Source organism: Lissotriton vulgaris, chromosome 11 (genome assembly GCF_964263255.1).
Source record: "Lissotriton vulgaris chromosome 11, aLisVul1.2, whole genome shotgun sequence".
Classification (NCBI taxonomy): Eukaryota; Metazoa; Chordata; class Amphibia; order Caudata; family Salamandridae; genus Lissotriton; species Lissotriton vulgaris.
In genome coordinates, this window is record NC_141699.1 from 993,936,221 (window position 1) to 993,952,250 (window position 16,030).

The 16,030-nt window shown below is 47.2% G+C and overlaps 1 protein-coding gene across 3 annotated transcripts in view; it reads left to right on the forward strand.

Moving 5' to 3' along the window:
* Positions 1-4,123: 4,123 nt before the first annotated feature.
* Positions 4,124-16,030, forward strand: part of SENP5 (SUMO specific peptidase 5) — a 273,248-nt gene continuing 261,341 nt past the window's right edge. The window contains exon 1 of one of the 3 annotated variants that reach the window (XM_086944242.1): positions 4,124-4,264. The gene's annotated coding sequence lies outside the window, so the exon portion shown is untranslated. Of the gene's footprint in view, positions 4,448-16,030 lie in introns of all 3 variants that reach the window. The other 2 variants (XM_086944241.1, XM_086944240.1) reach the window with 2 other exon arrangements.

Here is a 16,030-nt window from a genome sequence, read left to right on the forward strand (position 1 = left end):
TTTATATAACCTTGAGTGGTGTGCCTAGTGTGTTACTGCTGTGTGTGTGTGTTGCGCGATCGCTTTACACATTGCCTCTGGGATAAGCCTGACTGCTTGTGCCATGCTACCAAGGGGTGAGCAGGGGTTATCTTCAGCGTGTAACTCCCTTGCCCTGACTAAAGTGGTGGTTTCTGTCTGGCTTGGGCGCATGCCCTAGCCAACCAGAAATCCCATTTCTAACAATCGTGCTTTCACTTTAACAATAGCTGCCGCCCCACACAGCACTCGAGGGGTTGGCTGACAGCTATTGTTAAAATGAAAGCGCAATGCAAAAATAAACATGCGGCTGCCCTTGCCAAAGCCGAACAAACAAAAAAAAGTGCTCACCAACAAATGAAAGAGACAGTGTAACTCCGGAAGTAAAAGATCCAGTCCTTCTGGGCAGTCACAAAAGGAGACAGGGCTGTAACAAGGAGGGACTAAGAAGCCTCATTATCAATGGGAAGCCAGCATTTACCATGGACAATGACACCAGCCAATGAAAAAGATGGGCGGGACTTTCACACCACTTCTAACACATACGCTACTACAGCATGCCTCGCAGAGCGAGCAGCACATGCGCTGCAACGCTAGGCTCGATCTAAAAACAGTGTAACATCAAGCAAAAAGTGGGGGTAACCATAAGAAGTAGATCCTACTACAGGCACTAAGAAGTAGATCCTACTACAGGCACTAAAGTGTTGGTGAGGACCGACCATAAAGCTTTGACCAAGGTTTTGACATCAAAGGGTCTCAGTAATATTTCACCCAGGATCACCCATTTATCTAAGCAGTTGTTGGACTATGTTTATGAGGACTGTTATGTCCCTGGTGCTTTCAATACCATCGCAGAATTTTTAAGAAGGATGCCATTATCTATAAGAGAAGGAACCAGCAGTGAATGGAATGAATGGATAGTAGCTTTAATTTTACCAGAAGAGAATTGATACCAAAATCTGGTTAGCATTTCAGGAACAAGATTCAGTACTGACTAAAGTCATAGGATTTGTAAAGGAAGGGTGGCCGGACAAGAAAAAAATGAGAAGGAGTTAAGTGCGTTTTCTGGGAGGGGGCCTGTTAATTGCCCCTAGCGTGTTGCATGCTAAAGTAATCCGTTTGTGCCATGAGGGTCCTTTGGGGATAGTGAAAACCAAAGCCAGAGTAAAACATTCTTATTGGTGGCCTGGTGCTGATATAGAAATTGAAAGGGCAGTGAGAGAATGTGTAATGCGTAATAATGCAGATAAATCCTGAGTTACTTTCAATCCACCCCTCTATCCTGAGGAGATTCCTAGCATGCGGTGGGAGAGGATAGATGTGGATATTGTTTGCCCTATTTAGTCAGGATGGTGTAAGCAAACTTATTTTAGTGGCCATTGACCATTTTTCAAGTGGACAGAAGTAAGAATTGTAAAGAAAGCTGATGGAAGTGCAATGGTGACATTTTTTGAGGAAATCGTTTGTAAGGAAGGATTACCCAAGGTATTGGTGACAATAGAGATCAATTTTTGTTTAAATGGCTAATTGTATTGTATTGTAATTGCATTTATATGGCACTTACTACTTCTAAGTACTCAAATTACTTTTATATTTCACTATACTAATTCACCACTAATCCTTTATGGGTTCCCGGGTAGCATGCTACTCGCCGAAAAAAGTCGCTTCAACACCCCCATCAGGGTTAACAAGCGCTATATAAATACAAACCTTTTTCCCTCTTCTATACCTCCACTATCCCTCTGAATTCAATTAACTGACTAACCTATCCACCACTCAAATGACTTTCTTTTTTCACTATACTAATTCAACACTAATCCTTTTTGGGTTCTGGAGTAGCATGCTACTCGCCGAAAAAGCACTTTGATGCCTTGTCAACCAGGGCACAAGCCCACTTCCCTTTATCACCCAGAGAGTAACAGATGCGTGGAACGGTTCAACAGGGTAATCAAGGGCATTATAGATTTGGCCAACAGCTATAGCATGAATTTGGAGGAGGAAGTGTTCAAAAGCATTGGTGCCTATAGGATTACTTGTTGCAAATCCACTGCATTTAGTCCATTTGAATTAATGAAGGGGGGAATCCCCACACTTAAGACAACATGGGCTGGTTAAGCAGGAAGGATAAGGTGGAGTAGTCACCTTATAAGGTGAGAGAACAAATGCAAATGAACCAGTCAAGGTACAAACAAAGGTATGATACCTTACATGCTGTGAAGGAGGTCAATCTCAAGGTTGGAGATTTTATAAGAGTAAGAAAAGGCAGACTGATCAGGAAGGGAGAAAATAGATTTTTTGAACCTTTAGGGTGGAAAAGATATTATGCAACTCTGCATAGTTAAGTGGTGGCAAGGACTGGCATGCTAAAAGATTGGCCAGATGTAAGGAAAATCGTGTGGTTGGAAGGAAGGAAAGGAAGGAGAAGTAGGAATTGAAGTCAATAAGGTATGATTGGATTGATAACATCAGTCCTGAGGGTGTTGCTGCAAAACCCACTTTGACTAGGAGACATCAGGATGTTGATTGTAACATTTCTGACCCTAATTTTGGAGGAGAATTTCAAAGTGCAGAGGGCAAAGTAAAAGAGTTGTATTGAAACCTAGACATCTTGAAGACTATGTGGCAATAGGGAATTAGCAATATATTTATTGGTGTTAGTCCCGTACTATCCGGTACTCTGTGTTCATATTTTCATCATGGAATACCACTATATATACTTCTGGTGGTGTTTTGTATCGTTTCTAATTTTCAATTTCTATTGTTGTATGTGTTTCCATTGTTTGTAAGCCCCCCCGCCCCCAATAAAGGGGAAGGATGTGTTGTGTTTGCGGCATGGGTCACTGCTGGAACATCGAAGGGGTTACCATGGACAATGTTTTATAGGAAGGGTTGGAACGGGAGTACGTTGGGTGGTGGTGATTACAGGTTTGAGACAAAATTAAAAGTTGTCCAAAGCATTACTTGTTGGAGTCGTGAATTAACAATAGTCGTTGAATGTCACTCATAATTACACTGAAATTATGAACATATTACACATAAACAATCTGAAACCTTGGCAGCTATGACTCTGAGAGAATATTGAAATGTCATTAGCTTTATGAGGTAAACATTAGTTGGAGAATGCTGAAGAATTGTGTGAATAGATTATGTCGGGAGGTCGTTGTATTGCGGGGCTGTCAATAAATATACATACTTACACACAATTCACTTATCCTTAAGGAAGAAGTTACAAATAACGCCGGTACCGCACCAGGAGCAACATTGTAATAATAGTTTCCCATAGCAAACCTCCAACCTGTCCAGATACCTGCTCCGTCGAACAGAAACGTCACTGCTGTACAGATAACAACGCAAGAAAAAGGCGCAAGACATTGGAGTGAATCCCCTCTCTCCAGGCAAAAGGCGGCAGCCAAATTACACATCACCACTTCGAGAACAAACGAGTTTCGGGTATAAAATAATTAAATGTCGTATTCACTTAGAAAAAAGCGAATGTGTCCTGCGAAGCACTGGTAACAGATATGTTTTACTATTTAAAAATGACATAAAAGGATGGCTAAGATATATGAATTGAAAAATGATGCCAGACGATAAGCTTGAATAAATGCACAAGCCTTTTGGATTTTTTTTATTGAAACATATAGCGTTTGCTATAAATTGTTCGAGAGGCTTCTGTAGAGAGCCGTTCGCAGCTGAGTGGGTAAACATTCACCGGGGACCGGAAATAGTCCGGGAGATCTTCGTCTTCCCGGAACGAGCCTCGGTTTAGGCTCAGCGGCACAAAGGGCCATGAGTGTAAAGTCGTCATCCTTGTGTGATGAAATGAATAACAAGTTAGAAGGACAAAACAACCAAATGAAAGATTCGGAGATAAATGAATCTGTATGTTTCGGGGCACACAAAAATATCATACCTTAACTAATACTATGTTGCTGCGAAATTTAAATTTCAGAAATTAGGATGGGAAAATAAAATTACTTGGGAAATTTCCAACCTTCAGTTTGGAATTAAATAAAATATTTTTGTACTTTCCTTTACTATTTATTTCAGGTCTCACACATTGGTTATCTATCTTCCTAAAATGGCCGCCGCCGATGTAAGGGCCAGGCAACGTTTGGTCAGTGCATTTCCAGCGTAACGAGGAACGGCTCCCAGCCGGTGAGTGTCGTGCTCCTGCTGTCACGTGACCCAGCTGTGTCTGCCTTCTCGCCGTGGCGTGTCCCGCGAGGCTTGCCGTAGACCGAAAGTGAGTGAGTGCGGGAAGCGGAGCGGGGAGGTGAGCACAGGAAGACCCTGGCCCAGCTTGGCGTGAATGGCTCGCAGCGTTGCCCCGCTCTAGCCATTGGCAGTTCCGGGGATTCTTGGCCTCCAGAAGCGCCCGAGGCGCGGCCCCGCGGGCTGGAGATGAAGCCCGCGTTAAACTTTGAAGGTAACGCGCAGGGGGAGGTGGGGCACTAAGGCCCGAGCCCAGTAGACAACGTCCATAGAGTCCAGTACGGGGGCTTTTCTCTGATGTGTCCATAGAGTCCAATACGGGTGCTTTTCTCTGATGTCATGTACAGTGTCGACCCAGAATGTAAAACTACTGCCTGCGTGGCTAAACTGGTACTACTGTAAGTGTGCATGTGGGGAAAATCCAGGGTTTAGAGAATATCTGCTGTCGCCACTCATGCTTCTGAGGATGCTGCCACAGAAGGCATTACCTCTTTGACACCTGTAAATACAGTATTCCGTGTACAAGATGGGTAAAGCTCAGTGAAATTCTCATCGACTCTATTGGAATCACTAGTTAGTGTAGTATGTTGATGGGGCAAGGATAACCTAGGCCATGTAGTGGGGCCCAACTGACGCTCTGCGCAATAACTGGACACAGAGACTATCTGCTGCATGGGGCAAAGACCACGAGCGATCTTGCGCCCGTTTATTTATACCCGAGGGCTACCCCGCCCTGTATGCGTGCGTGCGTGAATGGACAGGCCGAGTGGCTCCGCCAGTACATCCCTCCAAACTCACAGATGTTTAGTCCAGTACTACTTAGAGTTCTTCGTGGTGCGCATTTTCCAGGCGTAGTCCCGGAGTCGCTGACTGGGAGACTGGTTTAGTCTCAGGTTGTACCTTTGGATTCGCTGTGTCCCGGCCCCGGACTCCTTTGATAATCCTGTTGCGGCATTCTCTGATTCTGGTGGTGTGACATTAACCCCTGTGTTCCCCTGGATTGGCAAGGTTTCTCTGTCGCGAGGGTCCAGTGCCCCCTCAGAGGCGTTGGCAGTTCATCGCCAACTTCTATGTCTTCGGACACCTGTTCTTGCATTGCTTCGTTTGTGAACACTCGCTTGAACCAGGATACATTTCTTGTCACTACTCTGGTGCCTCGGGAGGCGGTCACCATGGTGCTGTGAAAGTTCACAATCTCCCATATCTCAGGCTCAAACGTTGTTTGGTATTTCCAGTGATGGTGACGGGTCTTGAGGACCACCCGATCCCCTACAGCGAGTGGCCTGATTCCTGCTCCCCTCGCTCGGCTCGCTCTCTCATTTGTTCTTCGTCTCCGGTCTTGGACTGCTTCGTGATCTAACTCTGGTGCCCGCCACGCTGGGCTCACTGGTACACAGTCTCGTGGGGGTCTCTTGAACATGACATGCGCTGGGGCGCACTTGGTGGTACAGTGTGGCGTTTGTCGGTATGCATTCAAAAATTGAGATAGACATTCCTCCGCCACTTCCCCTTTCTCCACGTAGATTTTGAGTGCCCGGTTCATCGTCCTCATAAATCGCTCCACCTCTCCATTGGCCTGCGGCCATTGCGGCATGATCCTCCTGTGCCATATGCCTCGCCTGGTTAATTATGTCTGGAACTCGGCGCCCTGAAACGGTGGCTCATTGTCCGACCGTACTTCATCGGGGAATCCTAGCATGGCGAACACCCGATCTAGAGCTGGCCTGACGTGACTGAATGCAGTGGAGGGAATCACCTCCACCACGGGGAATCGTGAGCACGAGTCAATCAGCACCATGGCTTGGCGCCCATCTGGGAACGACCCAAAGTCAATGCTTATCTTGGACCAAGGTGTATCACACAGGTCCTCCGTGATGACTGGATGTGGTGTGGGCTCCTGGCTCGTGATGACACAAGAGTGGCAGTTACGGATTTCCTCCTCCACCGCGCTGTCCATGCCGGGGAACCACACTCTTCCTCGTAGCCGAGCCTTTGTCTTTGCTATGCCTTGATGCCCTTGATGGGCAAGTCGTACTACTTCCTTCTGCAGGCACGAGGAATGACTATGGTGGCTCCTCGTAAAATCACTCCATGAGGTCCTGTGCTCAGTTCATTTTGTGCGAGCCACAATTGTTGGCGAAAAGTCTGTTCCTCGACTGTGAGGGCACCTGCCCCGTGTAGGAAATGTTTCCAACTTCGGTCCTCCAAGGTGCGCTTCACCCTCCGAAGACATTCATCTTGGTCAGTGGCTGCCCCGATGTCCTCCAGCGTGAGGGCTTTGGGGCATGCCTCTTGTGACAGGAACCTCACAAATTCTTCCACGTCATCGCGCTCACGTACTTCGGAGTCCTGGCGCGGGTGGCGTGAGAGAAAATCCACGGGATTGTCTGCTCCCGGCCGAAAAACGACCTTGAACCTGTATGTCTGAAGCTGGACGGCCCACCTTTCAATCCTGGGTGGCGCAAGCCTGGCTGTCCTGCAAATAGCGGAACCAACAGTTTTGGTCTGTGATAACCGTGAATTCTTGTCCGAACAGGTAGAGATGAAAATATTGACACGCCCATTTTATGGCGAGCGCCTCTCGTTCAATCTGTGCATAGCGCATCTCGGTGACCGTCAGTGCCCTACTCGCGTATGTCGTGGGTACCCACGTGTGATCCTCCATCTTCTGTAACAGGACCGCCCCCAGCCCCACTGGGCTGGCATCCACAACTACCTCTGTTTGGCGATGTGGCCTGAAGTACGCCATGACTTTGTCATCAATCAGGGCCTCTTTCACCGCTCGAAATGCATCGTCCTCCTTCACCGACCACGTCCACGGTTGTCCTGTTTTTGTGAGCACTCTTAGCGGGTCCGATAGGGATGCCAGATTAGAGATGAATTGGCCACAGTAAGTGGCCATCCCTATGAAGCTGCGCACTTCCGTTGTGGATGTCGGCTTGGGCGCCGACCGGATGGCTTCTGCTTTCTTAGGGTCCACTATGAGCCCCTCTCGAGAGTAGATGTATCCAAAAAATTCGACCGATTTGTTGTAGAATGAACACTTCTCCCGGTGTAGCGTTAATCCGTGGTCTGCTAGCCGTTGGAGTGCAGCCCGCAGGTGCCCATGGTGTTCTAGGGTCTCTGAGAAGACTAGAATATCACTTAGATTGATGACTCCAGGCAGTCCCGATAATGTCTCTCTGATCGCGTTCACGGAAAACTTCAGCGGCCGAGGACACCCCAAAGCTCAGACACTTGAACCTGCGGAGACCGACATGGGTCGAGAATGTTGTGATGTTGCGGCTGTCCGGATGGAGCTCTAGCTGGTGGTAGCCTGCGTTTAGATCCAGCTTGGAGAACCATTTGGCCCCATTTAAGTCAGCTACTATGTAGTCCATTGTTGGCGTAAGGTGACGCTCCCTTTTTACGGCCATGTTTGGGAGACGCATGTCCACACATAGCCTAATTGAGCCCGGTTGCTTTGGTTTGGGCGCAACCACGAGGGGTCACACCCATGGTGTGGGCCCTGACACTTTCTCGATCACTCCCAAATTCTCAAGTTTGATTAGCTCCTCCTCCACCTGCGGCCGCAGGTGGAACGGCACCCTCCGGTGCCGCAGTGCAGTCGGCCTCACTGTTTGGTCAATGTGTTATTTAAACACCTTCCCTTTCAGTCGACCCAATCCTTGGAACAATGTCGGAAAGTCTCTCAGTAGGGCATCGGCATGTCGCTTGTGCACTTGGTTGGCGAAAAACACGAGCTGGAGGTCTTCCGCTGTTTGGCAGCTCAGCAGCGTGCCCCTTCTGCCCCCCCCGTAACATGGAATTTGGTGTTCACCTTCTGGTCATTGCATGATACTGTCACATAAATCACTCCGCGTAGGGGCGACGGTTCATCACTGTCGTAAGTGTAGATCCTGGCTTTCGAAGGCAAGAGTGGTGGGCGAGGATGAAGCTGTTCATATTGTATGCTGTCCATTACGTTCACCGACGCCCCTGTGTCGATCAGTGCCTTCACCGGGGATCCTTCAATGTCGACTTCGCACATTGGTGGTGGCCTTTTCCTGGATCCATCTCTACCAATGAAGGAGACGAAAAAAGACATCGTCATCGTCCTCCTCCAGCCGGAATGCAGTCTGATGCGCGTCGCTGCATGGTCCAAGGTCTTCAAGAGAAATTTGGCGCACCCCTTGGGTGACATTCCTTCCGCTTGGCCCGGCACGGCGGCTGCTGCGGCACACCTTCGCGAAGTGGTTAATTTTTCCACAATTGGAGCAAGCTTTACCCCGTGCAAAACACCGTCCGTTCGGGAGATGTTCCATCCCGCAGTTCCCACATGCGGACCGGGAAGTGAACATCGGCTGGTTCTTCTGCTCGGAGGGCGGGGCCCATCTCTGCACCACATCCACGTGTTCCTCTTTGATCGACATGTGCTTCGCCGGCGCGGTGGGTCCGTCAAGACGGCCTACATTGTTTCCGCTCGCGCGTTTGAGCGCTCATGCAACCTGGCCAGCACCAGGATCTCATCTAGGCTGATCCGTGGTTGTCGTAATATCAGACGACGCAGTTGAACGGATCTGCACCCTTGTATTAGTTGCGCTCTGATCTCCAGTGTCCTATCGGGCAACTCGCAAGACGTAGCCAGCTTGCGTAATCTTGCATAGAAGACGTCGATCGCCTCCCCTTCCGCCTGGCGCAGTTTGAACCATTCAAAATCTGGGTTCACGCGGGGGTCAAAATGGCGGTTGAGGCCTGGGATCGCCGCCACGTAGTCATTGCTGTCCCCTCTGTCCGGCAGTGTTTCGAACAGTTCATATAGCTCGTCGCCCCCATAGCACAACAGGAGTGAGCATTTGACCTGATTATCAGTTTCCCTTACGCCCACAAAGTAGTGTTCAAGGCGTCCAAGCCATAAGCGCCATCGCGCGGCAGCCGTCGAAGGCTCGGCCAAATGGCGGGATCGGGGCAGCCATGGCATGGCACGGCGGGCGCAATGTTCTGCGCAGGGATTTGAGGTGGCGGACCTCCATGCACCTGGACTGTGTTCTGTGGCAGTAACAGTGGTGGAGTGGGAACTCGCTGGGCAGGTCCTGTGGCCGCTGCCCCTCCGGTGGCCTGCACGCTCATCTTTAGTGTGTGAGTTGTCTACTAGCAGAGGAGAGACGCCGGTGACCCTCGGGGGCTTGCTGCAGGAGCACAACGTTGTCTCCGTGCTCTTCCGCTGGGCAGCTGCCGTCCAGTGGAGTGCCCCTCTTACTGCTGATGATTTCGTTTTGGGCCCTAGGTGACCAGTGGGTGGTGATGCTGGGCTTGCTCTGCTCCCAAAACGGCTGAATCGGAGCTCTGTGAGATGTGTGTGCACCGACAGGGTGTCCTTCCCGCTTCCGCGGGATGCATGAGCTTTTGTAGGGGGAGTGGCGAGGGCTGAGCCAGTCACTCTGATTCGAGCTGCGCGCTTCTCCCCTCCCCTGCGCTGTGAGGCCTGACGTCAGCAAGTGGATGACCGGTGGCGCTGGGCCCAGCAACGGGCTTTCCCACAGACACAGCGCTCCCTCCAATGGGGGGCTCACCTTGCGCGCTGCGACAGGCGCGAGATTGCCGCCGACCCTGGCAGGGTCGGAACGAGCAGCACAGCGGGGTGGCACCCGCCCGGGATGACGGTGCCGGCCGCAGGCTCCAGCGCATGCAGCGCGAGCTCGTCCCCGGCAGCACCGCGGGACAACGGCAGGTATGTCCGCGGGCCGAGGCGTGGGTACAGACCCGCCTCGTCGCCAATGTAGGATGTTGATGGGGCAAGGATAACCTAGGCCGCGTAGTGGGGCCTAACTGACGCTCTGCGCAATAACTGGACACAGAGACTATCTGTTGCATAGGGGCAAAGACCACGAGCGGTCTTGCGCCCGTTTATTTATGCCCGAGGGCTACCACGCCCCCGGGCTGTGTGCGTGCGTGAATGGACGGGCCCCACCAGTACAGTGAGGTACCCAAGAAGGCTTATTTTTAATTTTGCTGACAGTGAAACTCTAGGTATTACTTTTAAACTGACCCACTGATGAAATGGACCACAGGGCTTTAAGCGGGCTAGTAGGTCTGAGACCTCTCCATAATTAAAAACTGACATTGAAACGGGGCCCTATTGGGCCCTATTTTCATATCATTGGCTTTACAGGCAAATATTCTGATTCCTTGCTGAACAATGACTGTAAAACCTGTTAAGTTAATCCTTGCCAGGAATACATCCCACATTTTCACGTGTTTTACTTAATCTTGCACTTACCAAGATTGTTTAAATGTTCTGTGAGGTTTTGTTTCTGAAGTTTCTTTTTTCATGCAGTATATTGGTCTCATGTGGCTCGTACTGTGAATTGAGACACTTCTTGGTGTCTTTGTGAGTTCAGGTTGTGGGTGGCTGTGTTTTATTCTGCACCATTGAGTACTTTGCAGTTCATGCTAGAGGCAGTGCACACTTCTCACGTTGCCTGTCAGTAGGTCTTAAAAGTGTTCAGAATACAAACTCATCCAACTATTGGCCTCTCCTTAGAACAAACAAACTTATGGCTGATTGCTATTGTGATATTATGTAAAAGGTATGCGCAGGATAATGGTTAAATAAAGGAGATACAAGGAAGTATACCCAGGAGAGTGTGAAAAAAGTGCATAAGAGGAACGAGAGAGCGAGGCACTTATTTTCCTCCCTTATTTTTAAAATCCTCCATCTACTCAAGAGTCTAATAGACTGTAGAAGAAAGAAGTGTGAAGAGAATGGGAGTGATTAAGGCTCCAAAGACCCCTACACAGACCTTAGTCTGGTTTAACTCATCAACTCTTATTTTCAGGATTGAAATATTTTACATTTGAATTATGCACAACTCGTTTGTACTCATTTGTTATACATTAACAAGCATTGGCAAAACCAATAGTTCTGGCTTGTTTTGGGCGTATGTCTGTTTGGATGAAGAAACAGAAAACTTACAGATGTGCCAAGACACTTGTTCAGTGACTGCAATTGGAAGCACAGGATTTTAGTACACACTTTTAAAGCCATGACCTTAATTACATGGACCACAGCACTTGGAAAGGATTCTTAGTTCTGATTATTAATCTGCAAACTTTTTAGACTGACACCCACACCAAACACCCTTTTCTCATCCCAATTTAAAGCTCTGTCAAACCTTTCCAAAAGGGTGTAGGATCCCCATCATCTGATGCACATGACATTTTGTTTGGGGACAAAGACAACAAGTGCTAGTGTTTATTTTGTCCATTGTTTAAACTAACAAGAAAGAACGGCTAGGACAAACTGTGATTGTCGGAAGGCTATGATTGGTTGGTTGCTTGCTTGTGTTGAGAGAAGACCTATTTTTCCTTAGTACACCGGTCCTTCTCGCACGCATGGCATCATTCTTGATCATAGCGTGCGCTCCTCACCACGCATCTGCTATTGCAAGGGGTGGGCTTGCACCTTCTGTGGAGCTCTTTACTTGGGGAAGGATTATAGTAGCGTACTCCACTCCACCCTTAATGGGTACTAAAATAGCAATTTGTCAAACTGCTAAAAAAGATCCGTAAGTCAACCCTTTGTGCTTGTTTTTAGTTGTTACACATAAATTATGCAGTTTTTCGTGCTTTCCACATGCTTAATCTGCATAAATCGCAGAATTGAACAAAACAAAAGATTCTGAGGCAGATCAAAAGTTAGTAAACAATGCTACACATTTTGCTGTACAATAGGTCACTTGCAGAGGTTAAGTCACCTTTTAGTTGTTAATAGTTGTATTTGGGTGTTCTACTGATATTAGTAAGGTAGAGCTTTTGGTCAGATAGTGCTGATGTTTAAAAATGACATACAATGAAGCACTACTGCAACAACATATGACACATAATTTTTCTTTCTTTTCTCTTTGCATAATTTGGTCCTGACAGCCACATAATTTCAGTAGCCTGGTTTATAATTCTCCCTGATTATTTGCAAATACACCTGTAAGCAAGATTAGTGGTTTAGGATATAAATATAGACATGTATACTTTCAGAACAAAATTTATACAAAGAATTTGCAACGTGGAACACATTTTGCAAAACTATTATTTAACTTTAAGCCATTTATGATGCATCATTTAGGTTTTTTTGTCTTCAAGTTTTATAGCACAAACTTTACCCCAAGTTATTGGGTATCGGAGCGCTTTACACGGGAAACAACACTTACAACGCAACTTTTACAACGCACTACCTTTGCAACGCAGCATCCATTACAACGCAACATCCATTACAACGCATGCCATTAGAACGCATACCTACACTATCCAACACTTACCCTACTGTTGCACCCCCTGGATTTAGAATAGTAATTTTTACCCCTACACTATCCAATACTTAACATACATGCAATGTAATGGTATGCGTTGTAAATGTAGTATGCGTTGTAGTGAAATGCGTTGTAAAGGTAGTTTCAAAGATTTCGTTGTAATGGCATGCGTTGTAATGGCATGCGTTGTAATGGATGTTGCAGTGTAAAAAATGCGTTGTGAAAGTATGCGTTGTAACGACATACATGAGCACTAGTTGTGTTACTCAAGGACACATTGATAATTTGTTAAGCACAGGGAGATTAAGTGATTTGCCCAGAATCACAGGATATTGAGCATCATTACCAAGATTCGTACCAGTTTCCCCAGATTTGAGATCGACCCCCCCCCGCCCCCCCCCCCCCCCCCCAATAGCCGCTAGGCCACATCCTGTCTCCCAAAGTTAGTTTAGGTAGTTTTTGATGTATGTCTGTATTTAAAAAGAAATAATGAAAAATCCATGTAAATCGTTTTTTAGTTTAGACTGACCTTGTAAGTAAGTCATTTATTTAGCATAGTTACTTAAAACCATTGCAGTACAAAACAGATTAAAAGAAACATTTGTTAAAACTACATGTTCGGTAAAATCAGCATATCGCAGTCACATTTCCTCAGTTCAATTATAAACAGGATGTCTTCCTGGTGCGGTTAGTTTTTTTTAAGAAGTTTGATTCTGTTTTCTGTTATAAAATGTTTTTGGTATCCTCATGTTCTTATGAAGTCGGCAATGACAGTGGATGATGTAATGTTTAGTCAAATCACGCCCCTTAAAGATTAGTTTTTTGGCATCTTCTTTTCCACCGCCTTCGTAAATTTTACAAAACTGCAATTCAGCTGAGGATCTTGGGATGAAAAGCAGGCGAGAACTGCGTTCCTTCGTGTGCGTATCTCTCGTTGGTTGAAGTGATGTTTCAGCAGATATTTCCGTTCGTCCAGCAGTTTCTCGCAGGAGCAAATAAAGTGCAGCATGTCCTCTTGTGCTGAGCCGCATAACCAACAAAGGGAACCAACTTTGGTTTTTATCCAGCGTAGGAAATTTTGAATGCAGGGTAGCAAGCCTAATCTATACTTTAAGAAGCACATTTTGACGGATTTTGCGTAACCCACATCAAAGTAGCTCTGTGGTGCTATCGTTGAGTAAGAGTTCAGGGTCATCCTGCCATGCGTTCTTTTTGAAAGGGCTGCCTTATCTTGGACCCACGATAGTTGTTTGATCGATTTCTTGACCAGTTTTTTGAGTGTTGTATGGTTTACTGGTGTGTCCCAGAGCTGCTTCAATCCCGTGTTCACCAGGCTGCCTGTGAGGAACTTGGCTGCTGGTGAGGATGGATGTTGCGTTCGCTCCATCCATAAATGCTTGTTTAATGTTCCATGTTTAGATTTCCTCACTTTGTCCCAGGCTGAGATATAGGCTCCCTGTCTTGCCAAGAGCTGTTGTTCAATGCTGAATTCTAGCCTGATTTGTGCTGGTGAGGTTCGCTTGGGCAGGTTGAAAATAATTCTTTAAGCAGCTGTAATTGTGTTATCGAGGATCTTGGCGTCCCTTCCTCTGAGTACCTCACTCCCATAGGTGACTGTTGGAAGGAGTTTAGCGCATATTACTTGTGCCAGAGGAAGAAGAGAGGGACCAGAAAGTTTGCTGTTTAATGTTTTCAGTGAAATTGCCAAAGAGAGCCCTTTTCCTCGTATACTTGTTCTCTGAGTAGAGAACTGCCCGCCTTTTCTTATCTTCACTCCTAAGTATTTGTATATTGGGGTATCTCCAATTCTTGTGTTGTTCCAGAACCATGATGTTAATTTTCTTTTATTCTTACTGATGGTCATCGTCTGGGTTTTCTCCAGATTTATTGTCAGCTCGTTTTCGTTTGAATAGCTGTATGTTGCGATCAGGAGATGTTGGAGCCCTACCTTTGTGTGGCTTATTAAGACAATGTTGTCTGCATATAGTAGACAAGGTAATTGGAGTCCTCCTAGCTTAAAAGCGTGGGAGTTGCAGCTGTTTAGACTCGGAACAAGGTCGCCTAAAAACAGGTTGAATAATGTGGGGGCCAGGACACAGCCCTGTTTCAGGCCCTTGTTGGTCGGCATGCGCCTGGACAAAACTGATCCATCCCCTACCTTCATCTGTACCCAGGTCTCTGTATGAAGGTTGATCAGCAGATCCAACAGAGGTCTCGATATCCCCCAACCGTTCAGTTTAGACCATAAAATGTTCCGGTTTATGTGATCAAAGGCAGCCTTATAGTCTATAAAGCAGAAATGGATGGGCATTTTGTTTGATTCTGCCTTGTCTATGAGCATGCCCATGGTCAATATATTGGCCATTGTACCTACTGATTTGGCAAAGCCTGTCTGGTTGACCAGGATTAAGGATCTCTCTGTGGCCCATGACAACAATTCTTCTAGGAGGATGCCTGCAACATATTTTGCCTCCTTATCGATTAAAGCCACCAATCGATAATTTTGAGGCGAAGCCTTGTCTCCTACCTTATAGATTGGAGAAATGATGGAACCCTTCCAGGAGCGTGGCAGGGTGTTGTAGCGTCTTATCTCCAGAAAAAGCGGTTCGAGAGCTGCTGCCCAGCCTTCCACGTCTTGTTTATAAAGAATTGGCAGGATGCCATTTGGTCCCGGAGCTCCCTCACTTCTTCCTTTCTTAATTTGGCGCCAGATAGTATTTTGTAATTTCGGCAGATCATCATTTAGAGTTGTTATGGCATTCTTTGAGGCTGTTGTCCCTGTTAGGTGATAGTTTTTTTTATGAGTATCCCTCTCGCGGTCCGATGTTAACACATGGTTTTTTCCTGTTGCCTGGTTAAACTGACTGACCTTGTCTCACACACACCATGGATGTCAATGGTCAATATAACCAGATAGGACATCCACCTACTTTTTAATCCTGCCCTATTACCCCACCATTAACCTTTTTGGGTACATAGAGGCAATCACTTTTCACTTCTCACTCTGCACAAAAAACCCCAGCTCCGCTTTAATCAGGCGTCGCAGCACACCCGGGAGGCATTCAGCCCCTCTGGTGGGAACCCTATGATGAAGTATGTCACCAACTAGGTTGGTGAGTAAGGGTTCTTCTAAAAGGGAAGGCATTCCTTTTTAAGGTTAATACAAGGCAGTAATCCCTCCTGGAAATGTTCCTTTTTTAGGTCTCGCCTGCGATTACAGCCCGAAAAGCGCTGTCTCGCTGCGAGACCTATAGTCACCGGCTCAGCTTCCCAGGAGACAAGAGATGGCCACGCGCATCTTCAAAAATCGGATCGGGCCGCGCGCGAACATGCCGAATGCCGTGCGCATCTCCGGTCTCCCTAAAGCCCTTGAAAGCACTTTTACTTTCCTTGCACTGGCACGCCCCACTCACCAGGTAGCTGGGCAATGCGACGCCGCCGAAAAATACTCCACCTCTCTACTTTCATCAGGGCCCTCTCCTGGGACCCGGGACTTCTCTTGATTTCCACCG